Raw genomic sequence first — 14,990 nt, forward strand, 5'->3', positions numbered from 1 at the left:
AGTGTCTACTTACACACATTCTGAATATATTTAAAAAAAGAAATGTTTTCTGAGGAAAGAGTTTAGTTTCAGAAGAGCAACATAGAGCGACACAGCTGTTTACATGTTGGTGAAGAACATTTTGTAATTTATTACGAAATCCTGGCTGGTGATGAGAGTAATAAATATATATTTTTTTCCTTCAAATGAATACAAATCTTGCCTCTCTCTCCTTCACTTACATGGCTCCCTGGCTTCTCTACCTCTTTCATTTTTCCTTGGAGGTCAAGGCCAGGAAAGGAGAGACAGGATAGGGCAGCAGCCTGAGACTTCACAACAAATACAGGGATAAACAAGGGCATTCTTTTCCCCAGAGCCCTGTACTAAAAATGAGTAGCTTTGCAGGAAAACAGTAGCTGCCTTGCGTCTTGGGTGGCTCTGCCTTAGTGATACATCAGATTTATGATGGGATGAGTCATAGCTCATTAAGTTGCCTATCCTATTATATTTGGTTACAATGGGATGCTACTCAAAAACAACATGCCTGAAATTGAAGACAGATGGCCAAGTAAGGGACTGAAGAGTTTAATATGATCATTTACTATTTCCTTTTTTTATTGTGGTTTTCTCTCTGTTTATTATAAGTGCCATGGAGGGACAGTGACACATTTCAAAAATAGTGTTATTTCTTAAGGAAGCAAGGGGAATCATGGGGCAGGGAAAGGACATGTTGATATTCTGCTAGGGCCATCAGCTGGAAGGCATGTTTTCCTGTGGCAGGGCTGTTTATCTCCACATTTGCACGGGTTTATGATTGTAGAAAAATAAAACAGAAGACATTTACTTTTGTTCTATCTCTCCAAGGGGCTTGCGTGACTAAAATCTCTGACTCCCGAGGTAGAGGTTGCCGAAATGGCTCCTTGTTCACGGTGAGAGTAGCAAGAGTGGTAGGAAATTAGTCCACCAATAATGTCCATTCAAATTAAAAGTAGACTGGACTCCAGCGCTCTGACTTTTAACAAATAGCACCCACACCGACTATCATCCAGCAACTTGGGATTTATAAAGTGTACCAGATCTGTTTTGTCTTGGTCTTTGCACTCAATTCCTCACAGCCCAGGGAATCAGAAATTGATCCTTGGTGAAACTGTCTTCTTCCAAATGTACACATAAGTACCTCCACACACTTTAAAGTTTATTTCTAGAACTTTTAATGAGCACCAGGACTTCTAACATTAAACAGCTCTTGGGAAACCATTCTAAGGACTGGTGTGCAGATGAGCCTACTCAGGGTCCGCAAAGCTATTCATATGATGATTTTTGAGAGGCAAACTGATTTGGAAAAGTGAGGGAAAAGAGTAAATAATAAATAACCTTCAGGAGATATTTTAGGTGCCTGTTTCTATGAACAAAGTCTGCTTTCTCCTATATAGTTTCATACTCAGTGTTTCTTGCTGGGACAGCAATTTATTTGGGAACATAGGTATATAATTATGCTCATTTTTTTTATGAATGAGAAAGTGATAACTTTTAGAATTGAACAAGAACTTTTTAATATTGATAAAATGCATGTGTATGTATTACTGCCAGAGAGCAATAGCCACACAGGGTAAGGGCAAACAGCAAATTTTCTTTCTGTTTACATTTCTATTCCCAAAGACAATTGTTTAGCCAAGATGTTTAGCCTTGATTGTGGGTCAGTAGGGGTCACTAATAAAAGACTTTGTTTGGATTTTACAAGTTTGTTTGAATCTGGACACAATTTGTCCCCCCAGGAATCCAAGCTACACCAATACTTGTACATTCTAGTGATGATAGAATGAAGGGGCATTTAAACTACCAGTCACATTTAGGATTTCAGTAAACATGAAGATGATTGATAAATTACTTAACATGGATAGCAGAGATTTTCTCCATGCGTTTGCAAAGGGAACGGCTGCGTTTTGCCATTTGAACCTCTAGTGTCTTACCCGCGTATGTGATATGTTGGCCCACTGGGTACATGATAGACTATTTTGCACATAGGATTTGCTTTTCTTTTTCTGACTTTCATAATTTTTTTTTATTAAGCAAGTGATATATTTATTTTTTCAAAAAAGCACATAATAGATGAAAAAATTTTTCTATTATCCATAATCTCGTTACACTGAGGTGCTGATTGTTAGTTAAAATGTTAACCTATAGTCTCTAGCACATGTTAGATCTTTTCTTCAGGAAATCACATCTGTGTTCTTTAGCTTGTTTGCTATAGGGGAAAATGAAAACAAGCATCCTAATTGTCTTACTATAAAGAATCCAGTAATGATGCATGTTTTAACATGTAAATATTTATGTCTCTATGTGATATGACTTATTTAAAATGGTATCAGACTATGTGCATGATTTTGAACTTGTCATTTTCAGTTAACAATATATTATGAATCACTCTTTGTATCAACAAATACAAATACACATTGGTATTATTAAGGGAAGGACAGTATTTTATTGAATGGTTGCATCATAATTTCTTTAACTGATGCCTCATAGCTGGGCATTTAGGATGTTTCCTTTTATTTTTTTCTGTTACAAACAAAAGACAGAACATAGATGTGATTTCCTGAAGAAAAGCTTTAAAGATTGTGATGTGGGTGCTAACTTTATGGACTAGAGGAAGATCACTGTCAGAGAAATCAGAGTAATCCCACAAAGAGGCTAGAAGAGGGGAAGCAGAGGAAAATAGCACCATCATATAAGCACTGCATTTGTTGTTGTTGCTAAGTGCAGTTGCGTCAATTTTGACTCATGGCAACCCCATGTGACAGATTAGAACTGCCCCATTGGGTTTTCTAGGCTGTAACCTTTATAACAGCAGATTCCCAGGTCTTTCTCCTGACTGGCCACTGGGTGGGTTCGAACCACTAACCTTTCTGTTAGCAGTGGAGCTGTAAACCATTGTGCCACCAGGGCTCCTTAGCATTGCATTAGGTACTGGATAAAGATTTTGTTTTGATGCTTTGTATCTATTTTAATTGTACTTTAGATAAAGGTTTACAAAACAAAGTAGTTTCTCATTAAACAGTTAGTACACATATTGTTTTATGACATTGGCCTGACAACCCCACAACATGTCAACACTCTCCCTCCTCAACCTTGGGTTACCTATTACCTGCTTTACTGTTCCCTCCTGCCTTCTAGTCCTTGTTCCTGAGCTGGTGTATCTCTGTAGTTTTGTTTTGTTTCATAGGCCTGTCCAGTCTTTGGCTGAAGGGTGAACTTCAGGAGTGACTTCATTACTGAACTGAAAGGGTGTCTGACGGCCATACTCCCCGGGTTTCTCAGTCTCTGTCGGGTCAGCAAGTCTAGTCTTTCTTTTTGAATTAGAATTTTGTTCTACATTTTTTTCCAGCTCTGCCTGGAACCCTCTATTGTGATCCATGTCAGAGCAGTCAGTGGTGGTAGCTGGGCACCATCTAGTTGTACTGGATTCAGTCTGATGGAGGCCATGGTAGATGTGGTCCATTAGTCCTTTGGACTAATCTTTCCCTTATATCTTTAGTTTTCTTCATTCTTCCTTGCTCTTGAAGGAATGAGACCAGTAGAGTATCCTAGATGGCGGCTCACAGGCTTTTAAGACCCCAGATGCTAGTCACCAAAGTAGAATGTAGAACATTTTCTTTATAAACTATGTTATGCCAATTGAGTAGATGTTCCCCAAGACCATGGTCCCCACAGCCCTCAGCCCCGCAATTCAGTCTCTCAGGGAGGTTGGATGTGTTTATGGAGCTTCCATGACCTTGCTTTGTACAAGTTGTGCTGGCTTCCCCAGTATTGTGTACTGTCTTACCCTTCACCAAAGTTACTGCTTATCTACTGTCTACTTAGTGTTTTTCCATCCCTTTGCCTCCCCTCCCTCGTAACCATCAAAGATTGTTTCTTTTTGTGTATAAAAGTTTTTATAGTAATGGTCTCATACAATATTCGTCCTTTTGTGATTGACTTATTTCACTCAGCATAGTGTCCTTCAGATTCACCCATGTTATAAGATGCTTCACAGATTCATCGTTGTTCTTTATGGTTGTGTAGTACTCCATTGTGTGTAAACATTATTTTTTTTTAGGCTAGGCAGTATCACCATTTTAAAGATGCATTCACCATAGTTCAATAGAGGTTAGGTAACTTGCCCAAGGTTATCTAATGCCAGTGGAAGAACTACCTAGATAGCCTTGTAATGCGGTTCACAAACTTTTCATTATCTCTTCTTGTTGGGGCATGCACCGTTAGCTAAAATACTTACAGATGTGTCACCATATACCTCACAGTTCACATTACAGGCTTTGAAAAGTTTTAGATGAATTAAACTTTGAAGATTAAATATTATTTTAACTATTTCAGGGTACCTCTGCTTTGTAAAGTAAGGGTCCCTTTGCAATGTAAATTATTAATTGTTTTCTATGTATCAAATTCATTCTGTTTTTATGAACTTGGTTTGTTTTGAATTGTGGCACATTTGTTATTCTTATTCTGTGGTTAGTGACTTCTGGGTTTCAGAGAATTATTAAATCTGGAAGTCTTTTGGAGTTTAGGAAAATTAAATGCCACTGTGTAAGTAGAGTTTAGAAGCAGAGAAGGCAAAGGGACTAACACTGTGCCTGAAGATGGAAGACCTGGTTCCTGGTTCTGATGTCATTCATGAAATCTAGGAAAGTTTACCTGATCCCTCTGGGTTCAGCTTCTGCCTCTGAAACAGAAGACCTCCTGGTGTTTTTTTGGGCAAAGAGAAAGGGTAATAGTAGAGAACTGAAATTTAAAGATCTATTATGTGCCAGGCAGTTGGATGCTTCCTAAATTATATATTAAATTGAGTGTTTCCTAATGCTTAGAATAAAACTTATGTTTGGCTACAATGGGATCAGAAACGTGGTGCTGACTCAATGAATGATTAGAGACACGGGAAGTGAACAAACACACACCATGGAAAAAGTCAGGCTCAATTGTCTAGTGTGAAAGAGAGAAGGGTGGGCCACATCAGTTGTCAGATTCTAAAGAGAGAATTAGTTGACCTTGGATTTGACTCCAAAACATCCTCAATACATGTCTCTGAAACAGTTCAACCCAGCCTCAGATTGGAGGGGGGTTAGGGAACTGCCACATAGGTTTAGATAAGATGAACTGTAGGAGAGTCCTGAGTGGCTGTTAGGTAAGTACGTGGAATCCAACTCTAACTTTGTGAAGGTAAGGGAGACATGTCTAAATGTGGCCTGCAGAGCCTGGGGAGGTGGTTAGGGATAAGAGATTAATAATGAGAACACCTGTGTGGGGTAGTAGCCAAAAGGGCAGATGGAATCCAGCGATGAGTTTTTGTGAAAAGTGAAGAGCAATATGCTTAAACAAAGCTGGGAAAGATCATGGGGGAAAAATAGATTAATGAAGAGTAAGAGAGGAGGTGTGAGTTTGGGGCAAGGGTTATCAGTAACTGAGAAGACATGGGGTTGAGACAGGTGGAAGGGTCGTGCTTGTGGGGGGTTGGGGAAAGGAAAAAAGAATTAGAATTGTCATCAGCTTTGAGAGTGATGGGGAAAGAAAGTTGGGACTTTCAGGAAATTAAGAGTGGTGACAAATCTCTATGGTTTGTAGGTGAGTGAGAAGTGTCTGGCAGCAAATTGTCAGAAATAACCGGGGAGGATAGTATTAAGTTTCTGAAACACTGAGTTGAATGTTCAGGGTTTGGTTAATGCGAATAGGTAAGGGATAATTCTGCTGAGTTTACCTACAGTAAGAGAAAAAAGATAGAGAAATAGAAAGCATTGGAAGGAAAAGTCACTACTGGATACTTTGGTGATAATACAGGGTGGTATAACTAATCCCATCTATCTCTGCCAGGAGCCCTGGCGGTACAGTGGTTCAGCACTCAGCCGGCTGGCTGAAAATTGGTGGCTCAAACTCACCAGCCACTCCAAGGGAGAAAAGACCTGACAATCTGCTCCTGTAAAGATCACAGCCTAGGAAACCCTATGGGGCAATTCTACACCTATAGGGTTGCTATGTGTTGGAATCGACCTGATGGCACAGACAACACTTGTATTTCTGCTACTTTAAACATCACTCGTATTCATTCACGTATTCAGTAATTTAGTCAGTCACTTATTTAGCAAGTTTATATTTAATTCCTATTATTTACTAGGTACTGTGCTGTGTGCTAGGGATGTGAGGCCAACAAGAAGGAGTTTCTGCCTTAAGAGACTTATGATACACACATGTATCAATGAAGGGCAAAAAGGTATTTCTTGTATAATTACAGAAGTTTATAGAGAGTGCCAAGGGGCTATAGGGGAGTGGGGTCCATCCTATCTCAAGGGCCAGTGTATCAGCAAGTCTTCATAGAGGAGGTAACAAAGAACTGAGTTATAAAACATGAGTGGCAGCCTGCAGCAGAAGGGGAGGAAGCAAGACTATTCCCAACAAAAGGAGCTACTTATAAAACATCATATATGAAGGCACGAATAGTTTTGCCTTCTCAGGGACCTGAAGGCAGCTCAGAATGGGAAAGACAGTTGAGGCAGAGCCAAGTTCCATTCACTTAAAACCATACGCTGCTATTGCCACAATACTACAATCTAAGGCAATTCTCTACTGTTGTCTTGCCGATTCTGACTCATAGTGACCCACAGGGTTTCTAAATCTCTACGGAAGCAGACTGCCACATCTTTCTCAAGTGCTATGGCTGCTAACCAAAAGGTTGGCAGTTCAAATCTACCAGCTGCTCCTTGGAAAGCCTCTGGGGCAGTTCTATTCTGACCTATAAGGTTGCTATGAGTCAGAATCGACTTGATGGTGGATTTGTTCTGTTTTGTTTTTTAAGGCAGTTCTGGCAATACTGACTTGCCCTTTAATCCACAGTGAGGTCCAGCTAGCATACATATAGAAAAGACACACGCAGTGTGTGCATATGCCATTCCTGACAGGAAGGGGCTGACATTTTCAATAATGAGCAGTAGCAAGAATTCAAAGCAACTTTCCTGAGTTTGTTCACGTAACAAAGCTCAGGCAAAACAAATTCAGTTATATCACTTCCAGCTAAAGACTATCTTCAAAAGAAGCAAAAAGCCTAGTTTACCCACCTAGACGTGAGCTCATGCAACATGTCTTATTCACCTTTTACTCCCAGGTATCTCAGAACATTGCAAATAGTAGGACCTTAATAGACTTTTGTTTTGTTTTGTTTTTAGTGAATGAAGCAATAATAGTAACAAATTCTAGAGGTGAGAGAAGAAAACCAGAATGCCACCTAATCATCATATAGTAATAATAATAATATATAGCTGCAATTTAATGAGTGCTTACTCAGTATTGTCAGACAGTAAGCACTAGTCATGTATTATTTTATTTAATCCTCCCAAAGTATAATGAAGTAAGAAATATTATCTGCATTTTATGTAATGACAACCTAGGCTTCAACAGATTCAGGAAATTACTCAGGGTCACACAGTTAGGTGTGGATCTATACTTGGATTCAAGGTCTGGTTATAAATGCTGTGCTCTTAAGTATGTTACTATAATAGCTGTGGTAGCATCATGGAGTTGAAAGAGTCCTTAGTAGGCCAGTGATTCTCACTCAATGGTGCCCGTGCTACCAGTGAGATGCTGGTATTGTCTGGTCTGCAGAGTTTTCTTAACAGCTGTCAAGAAAGCCTTTCCTTCACTCAGTAGTTCCATCTGTCCATGGGACATGTTAACTCCAGTGGATCCTTTCTGCTCGCAGGTTACCCACTGATGTTTATCTGGCTGCAATGATTTGGACTATGAGTGCTTCTCCTATCTCAACTTTCTCCTCACTCACCAGCAAATGTATTGATTTTAATTAATTGTCTTCAGCTTCACCTTGAACTTGTATATGAGCAATTGATGGTCTATTCTGCAGTTGGCTCCTGGCCTTGTTCTGACTAATGATAATGAGCTTCTCCACTGTCTCTTTCCACACACGTAGTCGATGTGATTCCTGTGTTTTCTATTTGGTGAGGTCCAAGTGCATAGTCACCCTTTATGTTGTTGAAAAAAATTATTTGCAATAAGTCACTGGTCTTGCAAAATACTATCATGTAATCCCCGATGTTGTTTCTATCACCAAGGCCATATTTTCCAACTACCAATTCTTCTTCTTTGTTTCCAGTTTCCTCGTTCCAGTCACCAGTATTTATCAATTCATCTTGATCGTATGTTTGATCAATTTCAGACCGCAGAAGTTGGTAAAAATCTTCAATTTTTTCATCCTTGGCACTAGTGGCTGGTGCGTAAATTTGAATGATTATCTTAGTAACTAGTCTTTCTTGTAGACTTATGGATATTATCCTATCATTGACGGTGGTGTTCTTCAGGATGGATCTTGAAATGTTTTTTCTGACACTGAGTGTGATGCACTTCCTCTTCAATTTGTCATTCCTGGCCTAGTAGACCATATGATTGCCTGATTCAAAATGGCCAATACCACTCCATTTCAGCTCACTGTCCTGTAGGGTCGCTATGAGTAAGTATCAACTCGACAGCACTGGGTTCTGGGGTTTAATGCCTAGGATATCAATCTTTATGCATTTCATTCATTTCTGATGACTTCTTCGAATATATTTCAAATGTATTCACCATACAGTGGAACAGCGAACAAGATTGCAGATAATTTTATGAGAAAATTAAAGATATTAAGACCATATCGAAAATAATACATTCTTCAGAATAATACCAGTGACACATTTTTAGAGATAGATACAACTAAGGAACTGACTAATACATAAGTATATACAAAGAATAATTATTCAGACTATGTGTTTAAAAAAAATGTTTAGATAATGTCTTAGTTATCTGGTGCTGCTATAACAGAAATACCACAAGTGGATGGCTTTAACAAAGAGAATTTTATTCACTCACAGTTTAGGAGACTAGAAGTCTGAATTCGGGGTGCCAGCTCCAGGAGAAGGCTTTCTCTCTCTGTTGGCTCTGGGGGAAGGTCCTTGTCATCAATCTTCCCTGGTCTAGCAGCTTCTCAGTGCAGGGATCCCAGGTCCAAAGGACGTGCTCCCTTCCTGGTTCTACATTCTTGGTGGCATGAAGTCCCCCTCTCTCTCTGCTCACGTCTCTCTTTTATACCTAAAAAGAGATTGACTTAAGATACAACCTAATCTTGTATTTTGAGTCCTCTCTCCTTAACGTAACTGCCTCTAGTCTTGCCTCATTAATGTCATAGAAGTAGGACTTACAACACATAGGAAAATCACATCAGATGACAAAATAATGGACAGTCACACAATACTGGGAATCATAGCCTAGCCAAATTGACACACATTTTGGGGGGACACAATTTAATCCATAACAGATAATATGATGAGGGTTTAAAAAATGTTGCTTTAATTTACATCAAGGACATCATACATGAAGAAAGCAAAAGGTCATTAATAAGGAAGGAAAGAAAGAAAAGGCCAAAATGGATGCCAGAAGAGACTCTGAAATTTGTTCCTGAACATATAGTAGCTAAAGCAAAAGGAAGAAATGATCAAGTAAAAGAGCTGAACAGAAGATTTCAAAAGGCAGCTCAAGAAGACAAAGTAAACTATTACAAAGAAATGTTGCAAAGACCTGGAGTTAGAAAACCAAAAGAGAAGAACATGCTTAGCATTTCTCAAGTGAGTAATATCATTAATATCACATACTAGTAAAATTTTGCTGAAGATCATGCAAAAGTGGCTGCAGAAGTACATGAACAGGGAACTGGTAGAAATTTAAGCCGGATTCAGAAGAGGAAGTGGAATGAGGGCTATCGCTGCTGATGTCAGATGATCTTTGCTGAAAGCAGAGATACCAGAAGAATGTTTACCTGTGTTTTATTGACAATGCAAAGGCATTTGACTTTGTGGATCATAACTAATTATGGATAACATGGAGAAGAATGGAAACTTCAGAACACTTAATTGAGGACTAAGGTGTCCTTGACCCAAGCCAAGGTATTCTCAAATGCCTTACATGCATGCAAAAGCTGGACAATGAATAAGGAAGACCAAAGAAGAATTGATGCTTTTGAAGTATAGTATTGGCAAAGAATATTGAATATACCGTGGACTGCCAGAGAGTGAACAAATTTGCCTTGGAAGAAGTACAGCCAGAGTGCTCCTTGGAAGAGAGGATGGCAAGACTTCACCTCACGTATATTGGACAGGTTACCGGGGGGACCAGTCCCTGGAAAAAGATATGCTTGGTAAGGTACAGAGTCAGCGAAAAAGAGGAAGACCCTTCATGAGATGGACTGACGCAGTGGCTGTAACAATGGGCTCAAACATAGTGATGATTGTGAGGATGGGACCAGGCAGTTTTTCGTTCTGTTGTGCATAGGGTCATTATATGTCGGAACAAATTTGATGGCACCTAACAACAGCAACAACCTTTGAATTTGTTAATATGTTTAATTGAACCTTCTCAATATATCAAATATTTATAACTGAGAAAAATATGTATCTGCATGTTCTGAGATGCCTGGTAAGTTGACAGAGAATTCTGTTAAAGAAAACTCTTAATTCTGATTTTTTTTTTAATCTGCATTAAAATGTATATATCGTTTGGTCCAAATATTTTCACAGATGTTGGGCTTTGCATCCATTCAGAGTATGTATGTGTGTGTGTATATATATATATATATATACACATATGTATGTGTTCTAGTTCTTATTCTTTTAAGTGTTTCACTGAATTTAGATGCTGGGAATTATAGGCCTCGTTAATTTTCATTTAGAATATGAATTTATCCATTAAAAAAAAGGAGCTCGATCACAAGATTCTTCCCACTTGAGCTATTTCAAAGTGTAATTATATGGAATTTAAGTTCTCCTCACTTAATTTGTTGAGTTACTCCCTTGCTTCTGTAGGGATAAACTTTATTGTCCTCTGGTTGGTAAATTTATTTTCAATTGTCAAATTTTTTTCAATGTCTCAAGAGCTTTGATTTTTTCTATTTTAGTTGTTGAGTACTTGGATTAAACATTTTAATTGATTAAAAAAAAAGTTAACCAAAATTTAGAGAAATTGTTTACAAACAAGTCCCCTGCCATTGAAGATACCTAGAGGATTTAGAAAGCAATTCTCCAGAAGTTCACAATTTCTAATGCCAGCTTGATGGTGGGCAGCAAAGAGAAAAAGTTCATATTACTATGTTAAATGAATTTCTTTTATTCCACATAGGCTTCATCACAAAATTTTTGTAGTATTACTATTTTCTGTGTATATAAAAGAATTTGTAAGTTTTAACAACTAGAGATTCTACTTCTATTGTGGAATATCCCAGTTTCCAGTTTATTTGGATGCAATTATGAATTATGTATATGGCATAAATAACACCAAGTCTATTTCTATTCCAAACCAAAAAAGAACCAGTTGCCGTCAAGTTGATTCCGATTGATGGCAGCCCCATGTGTGCAGGGGAGAACTTCTCCCTAGGGTTTTTAAGGCCAAGACCTTTCTTCTGAGGCTACTCTACGTGGGTTCAAACCACCAACCTTTTGGCCATAGTCAAGCACTTAACTGTTTGTGCCACACAAGGACTCTTATTTCTACTCCAAATGTTTCTTAATTTGGAAAGAATATTGTTTTTACCATAATAACCTGCCCCTCGAGAAGCTGTATACGTATTACCACTGCATTTTACTGTTTGTGAATTGGATACTCCAAATTGTAATTCAGTTACCTGATTTTCTGTTTGAAGCATCTGATATTTACTGATATAACATTGGCATCACTTATATGTTTGTAAAGTCCTCCTGGTAGTGAAGTCAATGTAACTCTCGGTAATGCATTAAAAAAATCTTAGAATGGAAAAAATTAGTAAAATTAATCGAGAAAAACAGTCAGTTGGATGAAAAGCCAGGCTTCAAAGAATCATATATAAATGCACCTTCTGCTGCTATTATATTAAATTATCATCTTAAAATAACTAGTAACTTAAGAAGAAGTAGGTCAAATTATATGGTATTACTGAAACTCTTTGCTTTTAACCTATGAAAGTTTATTTCATCTATTTCAACCTAATTAGACACTAACGCTTTTTTAGTATATTTGTGTCTTCTGGTTTATTGCTATGATTCTTACATTAATGGCAACAGTCAACAAATGTTTTGCAAAATAGAAACTCAGAACTTAAATATTAAACATGCAGTTTCACTTTTTTTCAGCTTACTGCTGCTGAAGGGGCTCATTGCAAAATAAAATAGCGTTAACAGACAGTAAAGTAAATAGTTGAAGATTTATACCATATGAAGCCTGATAAAGCCACTGTAACAAGAGTGTTCAGATTATTCACTTCATGTTCTTTGGACAAACTGTTTGGCCTTTATTTCCTACACATACTCATATACAACTTAAGTTAAAAATTTCCAACTCGTATCTGGCCTTGCTCACTGGTGGCTTGGCAGTTTTGTGTACCTTACGACGTGTAGCTAGGTGATGGTGTGGCAGGTTGGTATAGCAAGGAGCTGGCAGGAGAAGCAGAAATCACTGCTTGTCTGAGACCAGATGGAGTTAGTTGCCCCTAGCTACTTGGGTAGGGCATTGGTGGTTCAGTGGTCGAATTCTTATTTTTCACATGAGAGACCAGGGTTCAATTCCCAGCCAGTGCATAGCCATCGCTCATCTGTCAGTGGTGTGTTGCTGTGATTCAGAACAGGTTTCAGCGAACATCCAGACTAAGACAGACTAGAAGGAAAGGCCTGGTGATCTACTTCTGAAAATCAACCAGCGAAAACCCTGTGGATCACAACATGGGGATGGTGCAGGACCTGGCAACGTTTCGTTCAGTTGTGTTTGAGGTTACCACGAGCTGGAGGTGACTCTAATGCAGCTAACGACAACAACAACAACAGCTGCTTGTGTCCCAAGGTACGTATTTTATCAGCAAGAGCTCTGAATGTTGTCCTATAAAGGCACGTGTTAATTTCTGTTACAGCTTGGGAGGGTCCAGAAAAGAGAGGGTTATTCTTGGTCGCCTTTCAGACATGTTAAATGTGAGAACTCTGTTCACTGCAGACTCACTTCCCAGATAGTGGGTGAGACCATGGCAGAAGCTAAAAGTACAAAGTAGAAATCCATCTTACTTCCATGCAACTTATTTTTGCAACTGTTTAATTGCATTTAACCTATTTAATGCAACTGCTAATAATAATTCTGTGCGACAAGTGAGAAATTCAGGACAAGTGCTGAACTGGAACGGACACTGGCATAAGAGGTGTAAACCAAGGACTGCCCTATCTAACCAGAACATATGGTCATCCTAATTAGAGAGTTAGCAACTCATCAATTCTACAAATATTTACTTAGCACCTCTGAAGTGAATGCACTTTGCTAAGAGATAAGATTATACAGAAAAAAATAAAACCATCTCTGATGAGAAGGATCTCATGGTTTCAGTGAGATAGTTGTACAGAAATCTGCTTCTCTGTAATACTGGCCTTGTGTTCCATCTTTGGATCAATGCTATATCCCTTATCCCCTTTGTCTACCATAAACAGTTTGTCAGTCCCTGGAAGATCACCCTCAGGTTCTTGTATTCTAAAAAAAAAAGTATTCTAGTGGTTCTCAAATGTTTGTATGCAGAAAATCATCTCAGAGCTTCTTTAAAAAGCACATCATGCTACAACTGTCCCCCAAGGTCCTGATTCTCCAATCCTCTGGTAGAGCCAAGAAATCTACATTTTTAACAAGCATCCCTGGTGATCCTGACACAGGTCAGAACCACAATCAACTACTCTTTCAGAAATGCACTCGATCCTTCTTTGGTTGGAGATAAATATGTTGACTTTCTTTCACTCTTCCTCAAGTATCAGTCTAGGACCTCCTGGTGGCCGTTTTTAGCTACGTTCTAATATGTCACCCTCCTCTTTAGATTGTGCTAGCTGGATTAAGTACAATCCCTCAGATCAGTGTCAAAGTGGCAACATCAGAAAGACCATTGCACTCTCTGATCCAGGCACTACTTTTCCATCAGTGCAGCCTAATATGGTCTTATTTTTATGCATCAAATCACATTGTGGGCTAATATTGTACTTATGGTCATCTATGAATAACCATCAAGCTGTATCTTTCCCATCTTGTACCAAAACACTTGAGTATGATTATCTAGGCAATGGAATATTTATTTAAGTGAATTCCACAGTAAGTTCTGCTTTCTTTCTCAAAACTCTGAAATATAAAGCCAGTCTGATATGCTCTGTTTCTCCCTTAACTCTCCTCACCTCCCTCCCTTCCCCTTTCTTTCCAACAGAGGTTATTCCTGGCAAAGTCCCTGCAAGGGAGTATGATACCACCTGAGAAGCAAAACAGACCCAGATACAAATCATTCTACTCAAGTCTTGGAACAGCCTTCAAAGAAAAACAACTTTCATACCAGCCAAAACCTGAGTAGAGGCCAAGAACTGCCAACATGTTTAGGAGGCCAAACCCCTACAGAAATATGGTCCCTGACCACCTTCTAGAGAGACTTTCAGTTGAGAATGAAAGCCAGTTGGAGCTGTGTTACTTACAAACCCCTAACTAAATTCAGTGTTGAGGATTTTATGTCAATAGCAGACTTACCTGCATGAAAATAACACCAAATATGGCCTAGGATAACTCAGACCACATCCAGATTTCCCACATGCTTCATGTGGCCATAAATTCTTCAATTCCCATTCACGAAATGCATAATGAGAACTTTAAATATGCAATGTATTTGAATAAAGCAGAGCTATCAACCAGAACTGAGGAGTATGTGAACTATCAAACTTTGCAGAGAGGCTTTCAGAATCAATACAACATTTTCCTTATGTACTCATGGATACGTGACTTTAAAGTTAAGCCAAGTTCAGCGCATTGCATTTATGCCATAGATTTAAATTCAGAACATTGGCAAGTCCCGTGGGGATATGAAGCAAAGCTATAAACGAGGCCCTGGTTTTCTTGTATATACAACCATATGAACAGGGAAAGGGAAATGATATTCTGACGGTCAAAGAGGCAGCAATGCCAAAGTC

The sequence above is a fragment of the Elephas maximus genome, chromosome 13 (assembly GCF_024166365.1).
Source record: "Elephas maximus indicus isolate mEleMax1 chromosome 13, mEleMax1 primary haplotype, whole genome shotgun sequence".
NCBI classification, from domain to species: domain Eukaryota; kingdom Metazoa; phylum Chordata; class Mammalia; order Proboscidea; family Elephantidae; genus Elephas; species Elephas maximus.